The 19,669-nt window shown below is 36.2% G+C and overlaps 1 protein-coding gene across 1 annotated transcript in view; it reads left to right on the top strand.

Moving 5' to 3' along the window:
* The first annotated feature begins 12,700 nt into the window (after nt 1-12,700).
* LOC129752462 (methylcytosine dioxygenase TET-like) overlaps nt 12,701-19,669 on the top strand; it is a 119,738-nt gene continuing 112,769 nt past the window's right edge. Inside the window, exon 1 of the mRNA XM_055748241.1 lies at nt 12,701-12,820. The gene's annotated coding sequence lies outside the window, so the exon portion shown is untranslated. The remainder of the gene's footprint in view (nt 12,821-19,669) is intronic.

Genomic DNA, 19,669 nt, shown 5'->3' with positions numbered 1-19,669 from the left:
CCTTCCAAAAACAACAATAATAATATCGAAACGACCCAACCAACCACCATAAAATGCCTCTCCACTCGACAGTTTCTCAAATCGTTCGCGTAGAACCGTCGTACCATCTGTCCTTTCCGAATCATCATCGGGCAGTCATCGTCATCGGGCATGGAAAAGGTACGAACCATGTCGGTATACGACGGCACCCATACACGCGAACAGCAATCGGAAAATTGTTCCCCTTACTCGTCTCTCATCTTCATCTCTTCCACTTATCGGATGGTGAAGTTTTCCTTCATCTTTTTCGGTAGTGGATATGCATGCAACTTCCACCACATCGAAAGGAAGGATGAGCATCGGCAAGCCATGGCAACAGAGCAGAATATCGTCATCGTATTTCGTGTGCTAGGGTAGCGAGGCATATTTTTGTATAGAAATCAACTGACTCTTACTACACGAATTAAACCTTGCGTTGCTGTATATTTCAACGTACCAATTTAGGACGGTTTCATTACCAATTTTTTTATATAGGTGTTAGTTCGTATTACTTAAAATCGTAATTTAAGGTTACATTATATTAAGCATACTATTTGGTCGTGAGCAACATTTGGAATAACTTCTCGACAAATTTTTAGTTTCCAATATTTGATGTTTATTTTTAAGTAATTTTTAACGACTGATGATTATTATTCTTTTTAATTTAAATTGGCATTTCAGTCAAAAGGAAGCAAACACTAAAATTTACAATTTGCCCGACGTTTCGGCCTTTGGTCTTGGCCTTCCTCAAGGGATATCTAAAAATTATTTTATTTTTTGAAAATTTTTGAAGTTGTGAATTTTACAAAGTTTTGTCTAATGTTGTACTTACATTGCATTATACTGTATGTGTTCCTGAGTGTATCGGATGTGAGGGGAAGTTTTGCTGGTATCTAACCTGTTATGATAATTGTTTTTTGTTGAATTTTCTATTTGAATATTGGATTTGTGTGTACTTTACCTTTATCTTGTATGTTGTTATCACTATGGTCATAATTTTATAAAAATTTCTAACTGTTTTCTGCGGACACAATTTGTTTAAACCTTTTAATTTTGATGTGGTTTTGTTTACACTTGATGTTGGATTGTGTGTTTGTATGTGTGAAGTAATTACATTTTTGTATTTAATATAGAAGTGTGTTTGGTGGATTTGATGGTGAAATGTCTCAAGAACGTTCAGGCGTGAGTTCTGGTATGTACGATCTAAAACGTTTGCCTTCGTCAGATCGAAGCGGTGTTGATGCGTCACGCAGTGCTTGACGAGAGCTGTGGTGCTATCGGCTAATGCTTTGATCTTCTCACTCGAATAATCGCAGCCTGTGTTGAGAAGCGAATCTAGTTTGGTTATGCTAGATTTATGTGCTGATAGACGTTTTTTAAATAGTTGTTGCGTTTGGCCAATATATTTTCCTGGGCAACCTGTGCATGGGATCTGGTATATAATATTATGCTGTAACATTATATCGAGTGGATCTTTTACTTTTGTGTAGAAGTTTTTTATGGTGTTGTTAGATTTTGTAGCGATTCGCCAGGTTGAATAATCTTCTTTAAATATATTGGCGAGTTGTTCACTTAGCTGTGGTACATATGGAGCGGCGATGTATCTTAGATACATCGCCGCTCCATATGTACCACAGCTAAGTGAACAACTCGCCAATATATTTAAAGAAGATTATTCAACCTGGCGAATCGCTACAAAATCTAACAACACCATAAAAAACTTCTACACAAAAGTAAAAGATCCACTCGATATAATGTTACAGCATAATATTATATACCAGATCCCATGCACAGGTTGCCCAGGAAAATATAGTGGCCAAACGCAACAACTATTTAAAAAACGTCTATCAGCACATAAATCTAGCATAACCAAACTAGATTCGCTTCTCAACACAGGCTGCGATTATTCGAGTGAGAAGATCAAAGCATTAGCCGATAGCACCACAGCTCTCGTCAAGCACTGCGTGACGCATCAACACCGCTTCGATCTGACGAAGGCAAACGTTTTAGATCGTACATACCAGAACTCACGCCTGAACGTTCTTGAGACATTTCACATCAAATCCACCAAACACGCTGTTAATTATCGTACCGACGTAGAAGATATGTCTCCTGTGTTCTCCGAGATACTACACTCAGTGAGTGCCAATCGAAGGAGAGTAAAAACAAAATTTAACCAAGCCGATCCGACACTCAACTCATCTCAACCAATGGCTCTATCCGGATCAACCCATATGGAGCAGCCACCCGACTGAAACAGTAGAATGATAAGTATACGCACACTAGATAAATAAGATCAATTTTGGAAAAAGAGCTTTTACACACTTCTATATTAAATACAAAAATGTAATTACTTCACACATACAAACACACAATCCAACATCAAGTGTAAACAAAACCACATCAAAATTAAAAGGTTTAAACAAATTGTGTCCGCAGAAAACAGTTAGAAATTTTTATAAAATTATGACCATAGTGATAACAACATACAAGATAAAGGTAAAGTACACACAAATCCAATATTCAAATAGAAAATTCAACAAAAAACAATTATCATAACAGGTTAGATACCAGCAAAACTTCCCCTCACATCCGATACACTCAGGAACACATACAGTATAATGCAATGTAAGTACAACATTAGACAAAACTTTGTAAAATTCACAACTTCAAAAAATTTTCAAAAAATAAAATAATTTTTAGATATCCCTTGAGGAAGGCCAAGACCAAAGGCCGAAACGTCGGGCAAATTGTAAATTTTAGTGTTTGCTTCCTTTTGACTGAAATGCCAATTTAAATTAAAAAGAATATTTGATGTGAAATTTAGAATCCGCCTCAAAATTTTTAAATTTCAACGCATTTCATAAAAATGATTTTATTGTGTTTATGACTAGGAAAATGAAATAAAATTTATATTTTGTATTAAAAATTTAGTATTAAAAATGTAGTTTAGTTTGTACTAAAAATTAAGTTCCTTCTTTGACTCTGATTATAACTTTGTTTCTCAAGTTTGTATATGAAATTTTCTTATAATTTGTTTCTCAAATATTTATTGGTAAATATTATTTTTATTAATGACACTGAATTGTGGTTTTTAATAAAATCTGATTTCAGGATACGAATCATACTCTTGAACTCTTTTTTTCCGCATCTTCATAAAATTTGAATAAACTTCTTTTGTTATTTGATATTTTGATTTCTAAGTTTGAAATATTATTGTTGTTTCTCAATTGTTATGAGAGGAATATTTATCCTGCTTTCAATGAAGCACATAACAAGCTATCAACGATGAAATAAAAATATTTTAATTTTTTTCATTTCATTGATTTTTACTTAACTAGAACATTTTAATTGCTAATAGAGTTATTAAACAAATTATGAAACGAATTTTGATATTAACATCTCTTATAAAAGTTTTCATTTTCGATGAATTGGTATATTTAACAAAATAATTCGTAAAATAATTGCTCCTCGCCTCCCGATGGCTTGATCTAGCCCTGCCCTCCAGGTATCGGATCCTTTAAGTGTTATCAGATCGGTGCAAGTTTTGTGTCAAATATACGATTGTCAAGAAGTGCAATTTTGGAGTTTTTTTCTGAGACAGTTCTGGAAGCTCCCTGCGATATTGTTTAATTTACGTGCCGCCCTGAGGTCTAGAAAGTGAACTTCTTACACGCTTTTTAAGTGGTAGGTTTCATACTTACAGTGCAGAGGAGCGCCGATGTGGTCTAGCGGATAGGCTGGCGCGAGTCTGGTTTTGGTATGCCAAGCGTACTGGGTTCGATTCCCGGTATCGGCAAGAAAACTTTTGGGTTCGAATCCCATAAGTGGCCGACAGGTAAGATGTGTTTCTTCATGTAACTGACTATATAATAAGAATGTTCAATCAGTTGCCAGCTGGCCAGATATATACACGGATTCCGGTATACCGGTAAGTAAACTAGCCCACCTGATTGACCGTTCTTCCAAAATAAACCTACATCAACACACCTTAAACATTCACTCCATAACAGTTCATACGAAACCATGGGGTCCGGGTATGGTGCACGCGTTGCATTGGAGATTTGTCGAACTTAACAATCTAAAAGAATGCATGTGAGCACATACTTAGGCAGAAACTGCGGTGAATCCGTGCACCCATGGTGGATATCCAACATACACAACATATCTACATACAGGTTTCATACTAACAGTGCAGAGAGCATAAAACGGGCCCGAACAAACTTTTGTCGAATCACTGCGTAAGAATTTAAATTGTCGGCCATTTTAAAGCCGTTAAAATTGGCATAAAACATCATCATCAAATGGCTCTTAGCTGAGTAACTCAGCTGTTGTTGTCGATTTTGTTTGTCAACAGTTGAGAACACTCGGAACAAAAATAACCCAAAATTTACTTCCAGATCGCAACAAAACAGAATTCAGCTAGTTTTCAGGTACTATTTTCCCATATATTTGGATAACGTGCCGCTATTAAGCCTATCCCTATTCTGGTGCATGATAGATGAGAATGGTTATATAAGAGTTTTTGATTAGGAATCTGGTTTAAAATGAATTAAAGTGAGTTAACATTTACTGTAGAATTTCTGCATTTATGCTTATGCTAATTTGTCCAGTTTTCGATAAGGATCAGATTGTTTTTCCAATTTTCACTCATAACGAAGCGTTCTAAATTTAATCAAGTGAAAGTTTTACCACCCCGCCGTTTGAACATTGTGAATTGCTAACACATAAACTACGCGTCATTTCTGCTTCCAGGATAGGACTTCAGTACTTAAGGAAATATTCGAAAAGTCGAAACGTTTTCCTAATACCGAATTAGCCTTTTAGTCAGACCAGAGTAATTTAAGGCAATAGGACACTACTGAAAACCTTCAATGTGCTATAAAGCAACTGTTATCAAAATTTTATAATTTCTTCACATATTCTACCCTTCCATTATTCTCATTACACACTCAGAGGAAATCTTATTATAAATTGCATAAGATACACTTTTTTGCGTCCAAACTAATTTTTCATAAGAGTCTTATGAAATTCTTTCAATTTTCATACGATGTTCTTATGAAAAAAGAAGAAACGGCATTGTGAAAAAATGATGAACACATTCATTCATACACTCAGAAAAATACTATTATGTATGCCATAAGATTCTCTTATGAAGTGGCGCCATAAGAAAAACTAATGAAATTCATAAGATTGTCTTATGACGCGAATGAATTCTGAAGATGAACGCCTACTTCAATGAGAGGTTGTTGCTTTTCATAAGAAATTCTTATGGAAACAGTAAATCACTTTCTAATAAGAAAAATTCAAGCTTTTTCATGCTGAAAACATTCACTTTATTGTTTGCCAAATTTGTTTAAAATTGAATCATTCATGGTCCCCATCAGCAGCGCATCAACAGACGGCTCCATCAAATTTATTTTTGCCGCATCTTATTCTTCGACCTTTCGTTTTTTGCCGATCAGCTTGCTGAAAAGTAAACAAATAATGTATATAAGTTTACTAATATATTAAACGCATCACACCAAACACATCAAATCGTACTTACCATTCCGGAGATAACAATAACATTTAAAATTGAAGGGAAACTACAATAACTATGAACTGGCGATTGCTTCGTACTGTTAGATGATGAAAAAAAAAACTGATTCCATGAATGGATGTGTTCATTATTTTTTCACAAAGCCGTTTCTTCTATTTTTCATAAGAACATCGTATGAAAATTGAAAGAATTTCATAAGACTCTTATGAAACATTATATTGCACGCTAAAAAGCGGTTCATAAGATGCATCTTATGAAAATTATAATAAGAATTTGCCTGAGTGTAGCATCAGTTTTTTTTCATCATCTAACAGCACGAAGCTATCACCGGTTCATAGTTATTATAGTTTTCCTTCAAAGTTAAATGTTATTGTTATCTCCGGAATGGTAAGTTCGATTTGATGTTTTTGGTGTGAACGTTGAATTTATTAGTAAACTAAAATACATTATTTGTTTACTTTTCAGCAAGCTGATCGGCAAAAAACGAAAGGTCGAAGATTGAGATGCGGCAAAAAAAACTTTGATGGAGCCGTCTGTTGATGCGCTGCTGATGGTGACCACGAAGGATTTAATTTTAAACAAATTTGGCAAACAATAAAGTGAATGTTTTCAGCATGAAATATCGAGAATTTTTCTTATTAGAAAGTGATTTACTGTTTCCATAAGAATCTCTTATGAAAAGCAACAACCTCTCATTGAAGTAGGCGTTCATCTTCAGAATTCATTTGCGTCATAAGACAATCTTATGAATTTCATTAATTTTTCTTATGGCGCCACTTCATAAGAGAATCTTATGGCATACATAATAGTATTTTTCTGAGTGCAGATATCCGATAAAACGATGCACCATTTTTTCCAAAGGCTACCGCGGTAGCAATTTCCTGAAAAAAATGAATCTTTGATTTTGTTTTTATCATTGAAATTTATTTTAAACTATGCCCAATACATTTTTTAATTTTGTCTAAATGTAGTAATTTTTATGTCGACAAAAACAAACAGGGCTCAAGAACAGATAAATCATACTATTATTTTCATACTCGATTGGGTGACTGAAAATACATTTACCTTTAAATGCAATTTTAATTAGAAGAGGATACTACTTTCTGAGCGTGAAGAAAAAAAAGTACCGGTTCGGTCTTAGCTGAATTGCAAATATGGTGCCGTTTAATTTGAAATCACGGTTCGTATTTTTACACACGGTTGGGGCTCTAGCCATGGTTCTCTGTGCTCACAGTGTTTGTAATTAGGGGAGAACTGAACAAGACGCACTAGCGTGGTAAGCTGCTACATGCCATTATTTCTCAAAAAATACGTTAACCTATGGCTTCGTATGATTTTTCCTTCATTTTTATTGTAACGAGCTGTAATCGAGCTTTTCAATTAAGGGGTGAAAAGTTCAATAAAACGACTTTTTTCTTAATAACAGAAAAGCTATTGAAGTATTCGTGAAACTTGACATTTTCCTTGATCAACATAGAGGTTTGATAGCAAAGCAGCCTGTGCAGTCTGATAAAACTGCAGCTTTTCGTTTCTCCATTCGTATGCACTCTCAGATGACTAGAAAATTTTGGTTATGTTTCATTAACTTCTTACAAATTTTCACTAGAAACAATCATATTTAAATTGCTCGAAAATCCACCTGTTTTACACTCAAATTTTTAATGCTCTAAAATTTTAAGAAAAACCGAATATCTAAAAGAAATGCCATTTTTTTATTTGCTGACTATCGAAAAGAATTTCTGCGCCTAAGCAGCCAAGAAATTGAGTGTAGTTGCCTTCTTGAAGGCGTTTCACCTATAAAAATATCAAAAGTGTATTCTAAAATACGAAATTTTCGATAAGTTTAGTAGTAACAATTTTTTTTTTTTTGTTTCGATTATAGTCGTTTTACCATCTTTATGGCATTCGCGACTTTATCAACGTTACAGTTGGCGGATCGTTATTGAGAAACTTATCCGGTACAACTGTGTTCGATGTTTACTCTTGGGCTCGAACTCGCGGGCATCGGCTCAGGAGACAACAGACTTGCCAACTGAGCTATATCACAAGTCCCCAATAGTAACAAATGATTTTTCGCCATAGAATAGTTAGTTTACAAAAATAAAATGATTTTGTCGTGATTATACTATTCTTACGAACTTTAAATAGAGATTTACTCAACCACGTTCGTCGTACATGTTGCTCTCAAGTTTAGATCAATGACTGACTTTGTTTTGTTTGTTTTTTCTTATGTGGCCAAAATAACAAACGTTGCCATAGAAATTTTTTACTACTGCGAAGTTTTATTTTATAGCACAGCATAGCATAGTATGGGGTGACTACACACATCTTGCATTGGCTGATACACATGATACAACTAATAATCAAAACCAGTACAAGATGCCAAAATGTGAATCTGGATTCAATTCTCATTTCAAATGTTGATTTTGAAAATTAGTGTAGTATAATAATGCACACCGCGACAAGTCAATGTAATCATGGTAGGGAAGATCTGAAACAGTAAAATAAATCTTCAGGTGCAGAGAACTCATACGACCCATAAAGCTGTTTCAGATAGGAGTCGGAAGGGTGCAATTGAGGAAATCCTACTTGGCAGATAAAATTGATAAATGATATAATGAAACACGAAACAATCTCATCAAAGTCCCTCGTCGTCCAGGAGTGTTGAATATGACATTTCACAAACGATTTGTCCTTTGTTGCGGTACGTTCACCGTTGTTTTCACATTTTTTGGCAGTTCAGCTTATCATTGAAATCGTGGAATTAAACAAGACCAAATAAGCATGAACACATGTTTGATAAATATCACTTTCAGACACATTGAGTGAAAAACAAAATCCAGATACCGGCTCGAAAAATAAACCGAAATCAAGCAAGGTTGTTTCAACTCCATGAGGCAAATTTTGAAACTATCTGTAAGCCATTTTCCTTCACACAGCAAAAATTAATTGCTGTAAAATTACTTTAAATGTCCTGTAACAAGAAGGAGCAGGACTTTTAACGCAATATTACATGTCGAAAACAATCACGTGACATTTATTTTTACGTGATCATATTTTTTTACAGGCTGCTCTAAAATTACAGGCTGTAAATTTGGAAAGAACGTTCCTATCGGAATTTGTTTTGTTTATATTTTAGTAATTGATGGCGATTTTATTATTTCTTAATAAAAACCATAAATTTGCAATAAGCTTTATTTATTATTATTTAATCTCATCATATGTATAGCTATAGCTTTTCCTGCACACTACGCCTGGGAACGAAAATGCTTGCATGGAATTTCATCTTTTAAAAAAACCCATCTCCGTACAGGTTGCCACGTTAAATGCCGCTTTAATTTGGCCAAATAATCGAGTTTGTCGGCGGTCATCAGACTGTCTCCATCGATGCAACCACATAGGAATGGCTCTTGAAAAAACCAACCGTAATGCATTTTGCCATTTATCCGGTTTATTTTGAGCTAGAAAAAAAAATCAAAAGTCAAAAATCTTTTCTGAACTTCAAGTGAAAAAAAAGTTACCTCTTCTTCCTCCTCCTTGGTTCTGCAAATTGATCGCACCGCTGTTTTCGGAGTAATTGTCACTTTCGCTTAGCTGACTTGTGTAATCTCCTGAATAGTGAAAATGTTAACAGTCGAACAGTTACAAGAATAACAGCTTTTGTGATTTTGATTGACAACCTTAATTTTCAATGTCCTGGAATTTTAAACTAGCCTGTTAAAAATTTGCTCACTAAAAATTATTGCCTTTGACCTGTAAAACTAAGGCAAACGTCATGCTCCATTTTGTTACAGGACATTTGCTGTAAATTTGAATGATTTTTCATTTAATTTTAAACAAATCAACTTAAATTTACATGCTTTTTCGATTACAGGCAGTTTTATTTTAAGGGTAACCATTTTCAATGACATGTAATAGTCATTATTTTTTTTCTGTGTAATTTGGATCACTTATTTGGTAGACATCCCTGCTGTGAACATCCAGCCACACGTTGATACCTCTTAGATTTTAGTTATGAAGATCATCTCAATTAAAAAACGAAAATTATTGGAATTATCAGCGAAGCGAAGAAAACGCGTGCGATGTCAATCAGTCATCGCTTACTCCCTCTACTACGAGTACAAGTTTTATTTTATTTTAATTTATTTTGTTTTTCTTATATAACATTCATTTTCTGCATATCTTTTATCTCTTCATAAGGTCAAATGAAAACAAACAACCAGTAGCAACAGTCTTAAAAATATGCGCTTCCTGAGCTAATTCCGTTTTTTTCCACCGGGATGCCAAATCAAAACAAACAAAAAACAGCAGCAGCAGCCTTTAAAATCTCCGCTGCCTAAGCCAACCCACCTTTTTTCCACCATAAGACTAAATCAAAACAAACAATCAGCAGCAGCAGCAGCCATGAAAATTTTCACTTTCTAAGCCAATTCGTCTTTTTCCACCGGGAGGCCAAACAAAACAACCCCTGAAAAAACGCAGCCTTAATAATCTGCGCTTTCTTAGCCAATTTCATCTTTTCAACCGAAGGCCAAATCTTAACAAACAATTAGCAGAAGCTGGCTTAAAATCGGCGCTCCATGTGCCAACCCGTCTTTCTACCGGAGGCCGAATCAGAAAAAAAAATTTCGTAGCAGCAGCATTGATAATTTCGCTCTCTGTGCTTATTCTATCAACTACGCCATAGTCGTGGTCTTTAGAACTTCAAATACACAGTTTTTTTGACAAATTTTTAAAAGTATCTGTTGCTCAAAACTTTTGTCAATGCGCAATTTTTCAGATTTTCTTGCACTAAAATTCAACTTTGCACTGGATTTTGAGTATGTTAACGCGAGATTTCCGTAATACATTTATATGTACCAGATAGGTAATTTCATACCGATTCTAGAGGTGTAATTATATTTGTAAAAAACGATTAAGAAACAAGAAAGATAGCGGTTTCAAGTGAGGAGTGTCAAATTGACACTCAAGGTTTGATATTTAAGAGAGTTTTTTTTTCCTGAGCTTTCAGGGTGCGTCCATAAAAAAGAATAATGATACCAAATTAAAGATTCGAAGAATTCATTGAGGGTTCCCGATGAAATTGTTTCATTTGGATGCACCTGTATGAAGTTACTTGTCGCCAAACTTCCAACAGTGACACTCATGATCGGATTGAAGTTGAAAAGTATTAACTTTTTGAAAATATTCATTAACGCGTATTTTCCTAAAACTATTTTCATTTGAACCAAGTATCACGCTTAATTTTCGAGATCTTGAATCTCTTGTAAATTAAATGCGAAAAAAAACAAACTTAACATTAATTCCTATCCTACCTCAAGGCGCTCTGTTAATTACTGAAGTGATATTCTAAAGGATCTGTTTTATCAAATTGCATCACGAAAAAAAAACGTTGTAGAAATTTAACTTTTAGGAATTATATTTTCAGCTTTCGCTTATAATCAGATAAGAGTGTATAGATCACGTTGGCCATGCTTCACTGTAAATTTTTCTTAAATTTGGAAAAATGTCATCGAACGGAAAAGAGCGTCGTGAATGAATCCAGCGCACTCATTTCGTGAATCGGGAGTTGTCACATCGGGACATCGGTAAGATGCTGGGAATGCGGAGGTGAAGAACGGCAAAAATTGATGCTCTGTCTAAGCAGTTTAGACGTGATCCAAGAAGTTCGGTCCGGGATGTCGCCAAAAAGCTGAACTTGTCAAGTTCATTCGTCCGGCGGACCAGGCAGCAGAAGGGCGTACATACAAGGTTCAGAAGGCTCCTAACCGCGACGAAAGTCTAAACATGGTGGGGAAGACGCGAGCCTGGAAGCTGTACACCGAAATGCTGACGAAGCCGCATTGCCTGGTAATAGACGACGAAACCTACGTCAAAGCGGACTCTCGTCAGCTGCCTGGCCTGTTGTTCTTCACCGCAGAGGACAAATTCAGCGATTCGGAGGAGATTCGCAAGCAGAAACTATCCAAGTTTGCCAAAAAGTATATGGTGTGGCAAGCGATCTGCTCTTGCGAAGAGCGGAGCGCCTCCTTCGTGACAACCGGCACGGTAAACGGGCAGGTTTACCTTAAGGAATGCCTACAGAAGCGCTTACTACCACTATTGGAGTAGCACGAGGGCTCGACCATCTTCTGGCCGGATCTCGCTTCGTGCCACTATTCAAAGGACGTGTTGGAGTGGTACGAAGCCAACGGGGTCACCTTCGAAAATGAACCCACCCAACGCGCCGGAGCTTCACCCAGTAGAGAAATATTGGGCGATTATGAAGCAGGCCCTCCGGAAGAACCCAAAAGTTGTCAAATCGGGGGCGGACTTAAAGAGAAAATGGATTTCTGTTAAAAAAACTACAACCTGACGTTGTACAGAACTTTATGGACGGGTTAAAGAGGAAGGTGCGAGCATACGGTCTTGGGCTCGAAGTATGAATTAAAAAAATGCCAAAAGTTGTTTGATAGTTTTTGTTTTACTGTCTAAAATTTTCAAAAGAATCGGTCTACTGGGCGAATTTCTACAGCGTTTTTTCCGTGATGCAATTTGATGTGACACACAGTAGTTAATGAATGAAAACCGAATGTTTTCTGTTAAACACTGCTTAGTCGGACAAACATAGGAGACGTTTCCCTTGTCAGTAAGTAAACTATGGCAAAAGGATCTAACCGATGCGATGATGGTGTAGGTAGCTACGCGTGAGTGAGCCGTGCATAACACGAAGCGAACCAACTTCTGCACATGGTGTTCTCCAGTTGATTCCCGACAGAATGGTTCCTCTTCTACTTAGGTATGTTTCATCGATGATGATGATGACGATGATGAAAATTCCGCTTTAAGGTTGTATGTTGTGCAAAAGCATAATCGCGCCAAGCGAACGAGGGTATACCTACAGAAAGATATCCCGAAATACGAAAGGCTCGCTCACTCGCACCGAACGCACACATCCTTTGCCTCTTCGTTATGCTCTTTGTGCAATGTTGTGCTGTGGCTGGGTGTGGGACGCGTTATGCTTGCGTGTATGCTCGCTCAACACTACCACTACATTCACCGATAATGTTATACATACTTACGCGTATGAAGGTACGCGTGGCGCGCGACCAGAGAGCAAGGAGGAATTCGAACGACCAAACCCGCAGCCAGCCAGGTTCAGCAGAAGACAGGAGTTGAACCGCTTGGTTCAATGTTTATCGTGCTCAGTTGTTGTGTATCTATCGTCGCTGACGAATGACAGGAAAATATCGGTGTGGTGCCAACTCCGGTTTGTGAAAGGTAAAGGCAAGCGGATTTTTTGGTAGTTTCCTTTCGGGGGGAGCCGAAATCCTTTTTTTGTTGCTGGTTGCCGCAATTTCGGCGGTTTTTGATCCGGTTCTTGGGGGTGGATTTATTTTGCGTGGTGGTTTTGTTTACATCCTGTGTGTATTTTTTTTGCGTTTTATTTGGGCGATGCACAAACGAGTGCACCTGGTGAATCAGTGCGATAGTAAGAATATTTCTATAAATTTTGAATCAAAAATAAATCGCTTGAACCGTTTTGTCTGGGCTATCGAGTGATTCAACCTGTGTGTGATAGATTACAAGCGATACGGCCTGAACCCATCAAGAAGAGAAAGAGTGCACACGCGAAATAACCTAACTCTAGCCTATAAATATGATAAAAGTGATGAGCCAACGGAAAAAACAAACATCGTGTCGTTCATAGGAAAGTACGTCTAACAAAAAAAAAAGAGAAAATATCCGAACCATTTCTCGGTATCTCTGGCCTGGGTGTTATGTGCCTGCCCATTGGGTGATAAGTGATAACATAGTGATAAAACAAAATCGAGAGTGATTGCACCAGGTTCGCATAAAACAGAAATACAACCGTAACAAATTTGTGACCCGTCATCGTTGTGAATGAAGCAGCTACGTTTGTTGGCTTCAGGGAACAAAACTCAAGCGCTCGAAAAGAAGTGAACAGAAATCGGGAGGAAAAAAAATCCGCGGCATCAACGCTCGCGACAATGATGGAAGGAAGTGGGCTTATATTGAATCAAACCAATTGTGGCTAATCAAAACGCGCGCGTCCATTACCTTAAACAACACAAAATACGAAACAAAATTGTAATGCGCGCCATTCAGAACCATCAGGGCCCGGGGACAAACCGTTATCGTCGGTTTTTGTTGATTATGATGTGTTGCTGTTGGAGTTTGTCTAATCATAAAGAGTTCGTCAAGTGAAAGATAACTTTCCTATGTGGACAATTTCCTGGCTCTGGCTGAATGGTGATTTAAGTAGGAACGATCGCTAAGTGCATCTCTTGTTGTTGCCGCCCGCAAATGACAGCAACCGGATTAATGTCGATAGATTGCAAACACATTTATTGAAAGGATACTTGTTTGTCGGAAGAATCATGGCGACTCCATTTGAGCCGAAAACGGTTCCATTTCCTAGGACAACGCAGCTGGAATTCCTACAAATGATGAAAAAAAAAAACAGGAATAAGTACACCTTTGAATGCCATTTTAAATCTTACTTTTTCAGAAAATTTCTCTTCGAAACTTAACATTTTTCAGAACTAAGTTTTTACAAAAGTACTAAAACTATCTCATGACCTCTTGAGCATCTCCTTAAACTGCATCGAGAAAGATGCGTTGAAGTTACGGACAAAAAACTTCCCAAAACGGAAAGGAAGTGTGGTCTTTCGTCTCCTCGTCTCTTCTTGTCTGGGTTTTGTTGTCATATCGGTCGTAGCGTATGTTAAATAACGTCTCTTTGCTGCGCTAAAGACAACGGAAAATACGTATTATGTTACTCCGGCCTTAATGTCGGTTTGATACAGTTTTTTTTCTCTATTTTTTGTTGCTGTTGTTCGTTCAGTTTGGGCTATACTGGATGCACCTGGCACAGTACAATGTTCAAGGATCTTCAGAAACAGTAGCAGTTTGTGAAAAATGTCATGTGAAACTCGTTCTAGTTACTTGTTTTTTATTTTGTTCCTGGAAATCGTTTTTATAACGGAGGAGAAATTTACATCTTCACTTCAATTTAGAACGTAGTTCAACCAGGAATGATCGCATATATTTTCAAGAAACCGATAAAAATCAAAATTTCAACAATTGAGACCACAACAGGACGCGAAGGGTTGCAGGCAAAGTGGAAGTGTGATTAGCGGGAAAACATTGGAACTAGGGGTTTCAACTTTCTAAAACTTTCTTTTTTTAAAGATCAGCAAACAAAAACTTACTTTGTCGCAACACCTGAAAAATTGTTTCCTTGTAAGAGGACGGATATCTTTATTTGAAAGTTGTGTTTCACAATTTTGCGGACACTCAGTTTTTGTGCTATTTTCCTATGGTGAATTTTTGATGTATAAACATTTTTAGGACAATCACCAAATTTTTTAAAATAAATATATTTAAAAATCAGTTACCAGTCAGGGCTAGAATGCACCAAAATGCAAATCAAAAAATGACCTTTTAAATCTCGTTTCCATATGCTGGAACATGATTGTTTTGCATCACGCGTTCATTTATTTCAAAATTGTATCCGTCCAAACATTATTTTTTATGATTTCAGTTAGTAGAATTTTTTGTAGTATTTTAACCCCTAAATGTATGCAACACTTTTCCTTTTCCATTAAAAACATTTTTACAGAAAATTTATTTCGAACAAACACAAAAATTACCGAAATTGATGCTTTATGCGTGATGGCGTCACAATTATATAAAAACCAAAAATTTTCAAACGTTTTCATTTGATTTTTCATTAATAGCAAAGTTTGTTGCAACTTACCCCATTTTTTTATTAGGGTAAAAATCGCATGTTTTTGTAAATTTTAAAACAACTGATGAAACCAATTATTTTTTATTGAAACTTGTTGCATGATGCCCCAGTTGACGGTAAATAATCTTTTTTCAAAGTTATTTATAAAAAAAATAGCTGCTAAATAAAAAAAACCAATTGCATATTTGGAATCAGCGTCCCCAAATAAGTCTAAATCAGTTCTTAAGTTCACCTAAGAAAATTGTAAATTTTGTTGACTTGTGTTTTGAATATAGTAATTTAATTTTGGCTTTTTCGGTCTTGAATGTAGATCAAACAACGATGGTTTTTGAAAAATTTTTTCGTTTCATCCGTTGAAATATACGAGCAGCAATCAATGGACTCCTAGCCGTTGGACTAAAACGAAATCAACAAAAACAACAGACAGCAAACTCCCTCGAAAAAGATCAACAAAACTGGTCGAAACGTCGGGTATTTCAAAAACCATCGTTGTTTGATCTACATCCAAGACCGAAAAAGCCTAAATTAAATTACTATATATCATTCCCGGTCGAAAATATTAACCTAACCTCAAATTATGTGTTTTGAATTTTTTTTTTCTAATTTTTGATGATGTAACTGGTGCAGAATCCGAAATACGAAATCAGAAACACAATTTCAATTTTAATACAATTGAACCAGAACCTCAGAATCTCAGATAATCTCATTCAAAATATAATATTGAGAAATAAACTTTTATCAACAAGTGAGAAAATTTTGAAATTTTTTAACGAAATTCTGACTAGGAATTAGCTTTCGTGGTTTTATAATCAGCTTGGAGTCAAGATTGTTACTCCTAAATAACCTTATTGAATCAGCAAACTGTGTTTATGAATTTAAATTTTTGAGTGTAGAACATCTCGGAAAAGCCCGAAAAGACCGATTGTTGAGCTCTAAGTGGGTTGAAGTTCTTATGTTTTACTGAGGACGCCTTTTAAGGTAAAAGCTAAACGACGCGACGTTGAGTTCTGAAAAAAAAATATTTTAAATTTATTGGAGAAACTTGCAGTGCGAAACTTCGATTTAATATGAATTTCTGTCCGTTTATAAAATTTCATAATCCTGAAATATTCTCACATCGCCTTACACCGATAAGACCGATCAAATAAAAAACAAATGGTAATTTCAAAATTATTTTAAAGTTCCAAAATTAAGGCTCTTTTCTGAAATTCTGCGAAATTTGAATGTTTCATAATGTTCAGCTTTCTAAATGTCCTTGAAAAATTTGAGCGTATATTTAAAAAAAAAAAAAAATTCAAAGTATTCTATGTTTTGTTTATTTTTTGGATCTGAAATAAAAGCAGTTTATTTGTTGGAAGGACTCATAATTTACAAATTGTAGTACCGGTGGTTCAAATTCTCAAAAAGCTGTCCAATTTTCAAGACAACGACAACCCATTTTTTGTAGGCTTCCAATTCCTTTTATTCTAGGAACGATTAGCTAAATTTAAATATTTTTTTGGACCTTTTAAACTTCTCCAATGGAATAAACCTAAACGAAAATTGAAACAAAATAATCAAACATAAGATTTTTATCTCTACATCAAACGATCAAAAAGGACATTTTTATCTATAAAAAAATTAAAGTTTCTATATTGTAGAGATAGATCATAACTATGATTTAATTATAAACCGTTGGATGGGTGAAAGCCTTAACAAAACGATATCTTAAAATAAGCTGCTTCTTTTTTGCTACATTATGCAAACGATAGCTTTAAGCGAAACGCTGTTAATTTCAAAAATGAAAGTTTTAGTGTATTTATACAGAATTAATCATGCATTTTTAGCTTTGACATACACACAAATTCAACATAAAACTTCAGTTTGAATTTTCATCCAACTAATCTAGTAGAATTTCGAAGCCTACACATAATTTTTTAAATAAATTGAAAAGTACCAATATTTTGAACCACTGTGCCAGAGTTGCGTTGGAAACCTTCAAGGGGGCGGTGAAATGGCTAAGAGTTGCCAAATTATTTTTAAATTTCAGAACAAATTTGTCCTGGGGGTTTTTCACCCTAAGGGTAGCGCTGTGCTCTAAATATCCACGAAAACTACAACAATTGGGCGCTATCCGACATCTTATTCGTACCTATCGGAAGAATACAAGAAAGCGCAAGATTTTGCTCTCATAGCCTTCAAATTGGTGCCAGCGAAAATATTTTCCAACTCTCCCATTCGTTAATATTACTCAATTCCCAACTGATTTTAAGCCAACTGGATACTGTTTGTTGGAGAGAGAACATGACGATGATTTTCAAAATCATTTCAAAATCTACAAACATGGCGGACTTTCTATCATATCCGGTTAAAAACGGAACCGACTTAATGTCAAATCCTAAAGAATTGTTAATAATTGTACACTAACACAACGACTCTCATTGGTTGAAATGTTGACTTTTTCAACTCTGTACTACTTTGAGAGGAAAATACCGTAAATCTCTCTCCCGATGGATAGAAAAAAAGAAAAGATTCTTGCTCGAAAGAAGAACCAACTTGCCATCCCCCTGATTTAAACTGATTTCAGATGACATTATATACGATCTTTTCGCTATGCAGTTGGAATTACGATTCTCAACACCATTGTAAACGACTTTAGTTATCATTTCTGATACGATTTCATGTTTTGTCTTTTGACTTTTCCTAAATGTTGTGTCAAATATCCGGGCAAGCCTGGATGAAACCGGGCAATCTAGCATACTTAGTCTAGCATAAATAACTTCAAATAATCAAACAAAACTAAACGATTTTCCAAAAGGACAACATTTCGCTTGACCAAAGTAGGAACCAAACCATTCCGAGAAAGTTGCAAACGATCAATTTTCGGTCACCGCCAAATAAAAACATACTTTTGGTTAGTTCCTCCAAGAAACGAGAAAATAAAAAAAGTCGGTTAGAATCGAACTCAAAACCTTCGTCTTAACCACCCGACAGCTTAACCAGTGCACCACCTGAGTCAGTTGGAGAACGAGGATTAATTGTCATGGGCTTTGTGTCACGGCCTATCACAAAAATACGCAAAGTGTCTGGCGCTCGTAGGTTAATGCCGGTGGTCTCAAATCGAATCATCGCCGCTGGCGTTCACATCTTATGTCAATGACGTTGAAATGTTGAGAACTTATGATTGGAGTAAGGGCTGAATTGTTGGTGTAAACATTCAGTTTTTTTCTACTGTACATTATTGTTTTAATTGGTTCGTGTTTCATTCGTTTTCAATATCTAGTGCCTTTTCAATATTTGTAGAATTGGGAACACCACGAAACAACTAACGTTTTATGATGTCGAGCTGTTACTTGTATTGCATAAACAAAGGCGTAAAGAGATAGCTGATATTCAAGAAAAATCTCTTTGTATTGTTTTAAATACGAATCACAGTTGAATTAAATTTTGTACAAAAACATATTATTTCTGAATTGTGAAAAATCGCAATGTCAGCGCTGCCGCAAACTCGTACTTTACCATTCGGAAGGGACTTCATTTCATCATATCCGGTACGGGAGCAGAAAAGTTGTACCGGCCACTTCCAGATAGCTCTTGTTCATTCAACAGAACTGGATATTTTGCTGCCTTCCTCACAAATCAGATCGCTTCCTTCATTCTCTAACTCCCAGTCAAGAGAACCGAAAAAAAAGTTCAACAACAAGCACGAATCGTATAACACTTCACCACACAGCACCAACAGCAACCGACAGTCACGTTCGGAAGAGAGATGGCGCAGAAGAGATAAGGATTGTCGAAAAAAAATTCGTCTTCCCAAAGAAACTGTCCACCTCTTCTCCAACTAGCCATCATCCCCAAAACGAAGAAACCAAGCGAGAGACACCGACCAACCGGAGAAAATAATCTACCTCCCGCAAAAAAAAAAAAAAAAAACGCCGGAGAAATCTTGACAAAGACGTAGCCAACCCCTGCCCAAGTGCCACCAAGTACTTTGAGATTCCAACCAACTGTCCACCAGAATCCAAAGCAAAAAGTCCTTTTCCCCGAAGGAAGAAACCGTTCCGGACCCGGCATCCAGAAGAAAGCGCCAAGTCAACGCACAGGATAAAGACTGTAGTGTAGTAGGATCGTCAGTTGGAACTTGCAAAAAAAAAAAAGAATCCAATGTCGAAAACGTAACGCAAGACGACGACGACGACATTCCGCCGTCGTTTCAAGTATAGAAACAGCAGTCGAAATGGTAAAGGCAGCAGCGACCAAAAAAAATTAGAAGAAAACTTTAGAAATAAATTTTAAACTTGTTCTCCCATAAACACCCCCTTTCACTCGTTGGTTTGCTATCTTTCGCTCTCTGGAGCCACCAAACTCTAACGAAA

This window comes from Uranotaenia lowii, chromosome 3 (assembly GCF_029784155.1).
Source record: "Uranotaenia lowii strain MFRU-FL chromosome 3, ASM2978415v1, whole genome shotgun sequence".
Taxonomy (NCBI): domain Eukaryota; kingdom Metazoa; phylum Arthropoda; class Insecta; order Diptera; family Culicidae; genus Uranotaenia; species Uranotaenia lowii.
The sequence above is the reverse complement of the archived record's forward strand: the minus strand, read 5'-3'. Positions and strand labels throughout refer to the sequence as shown.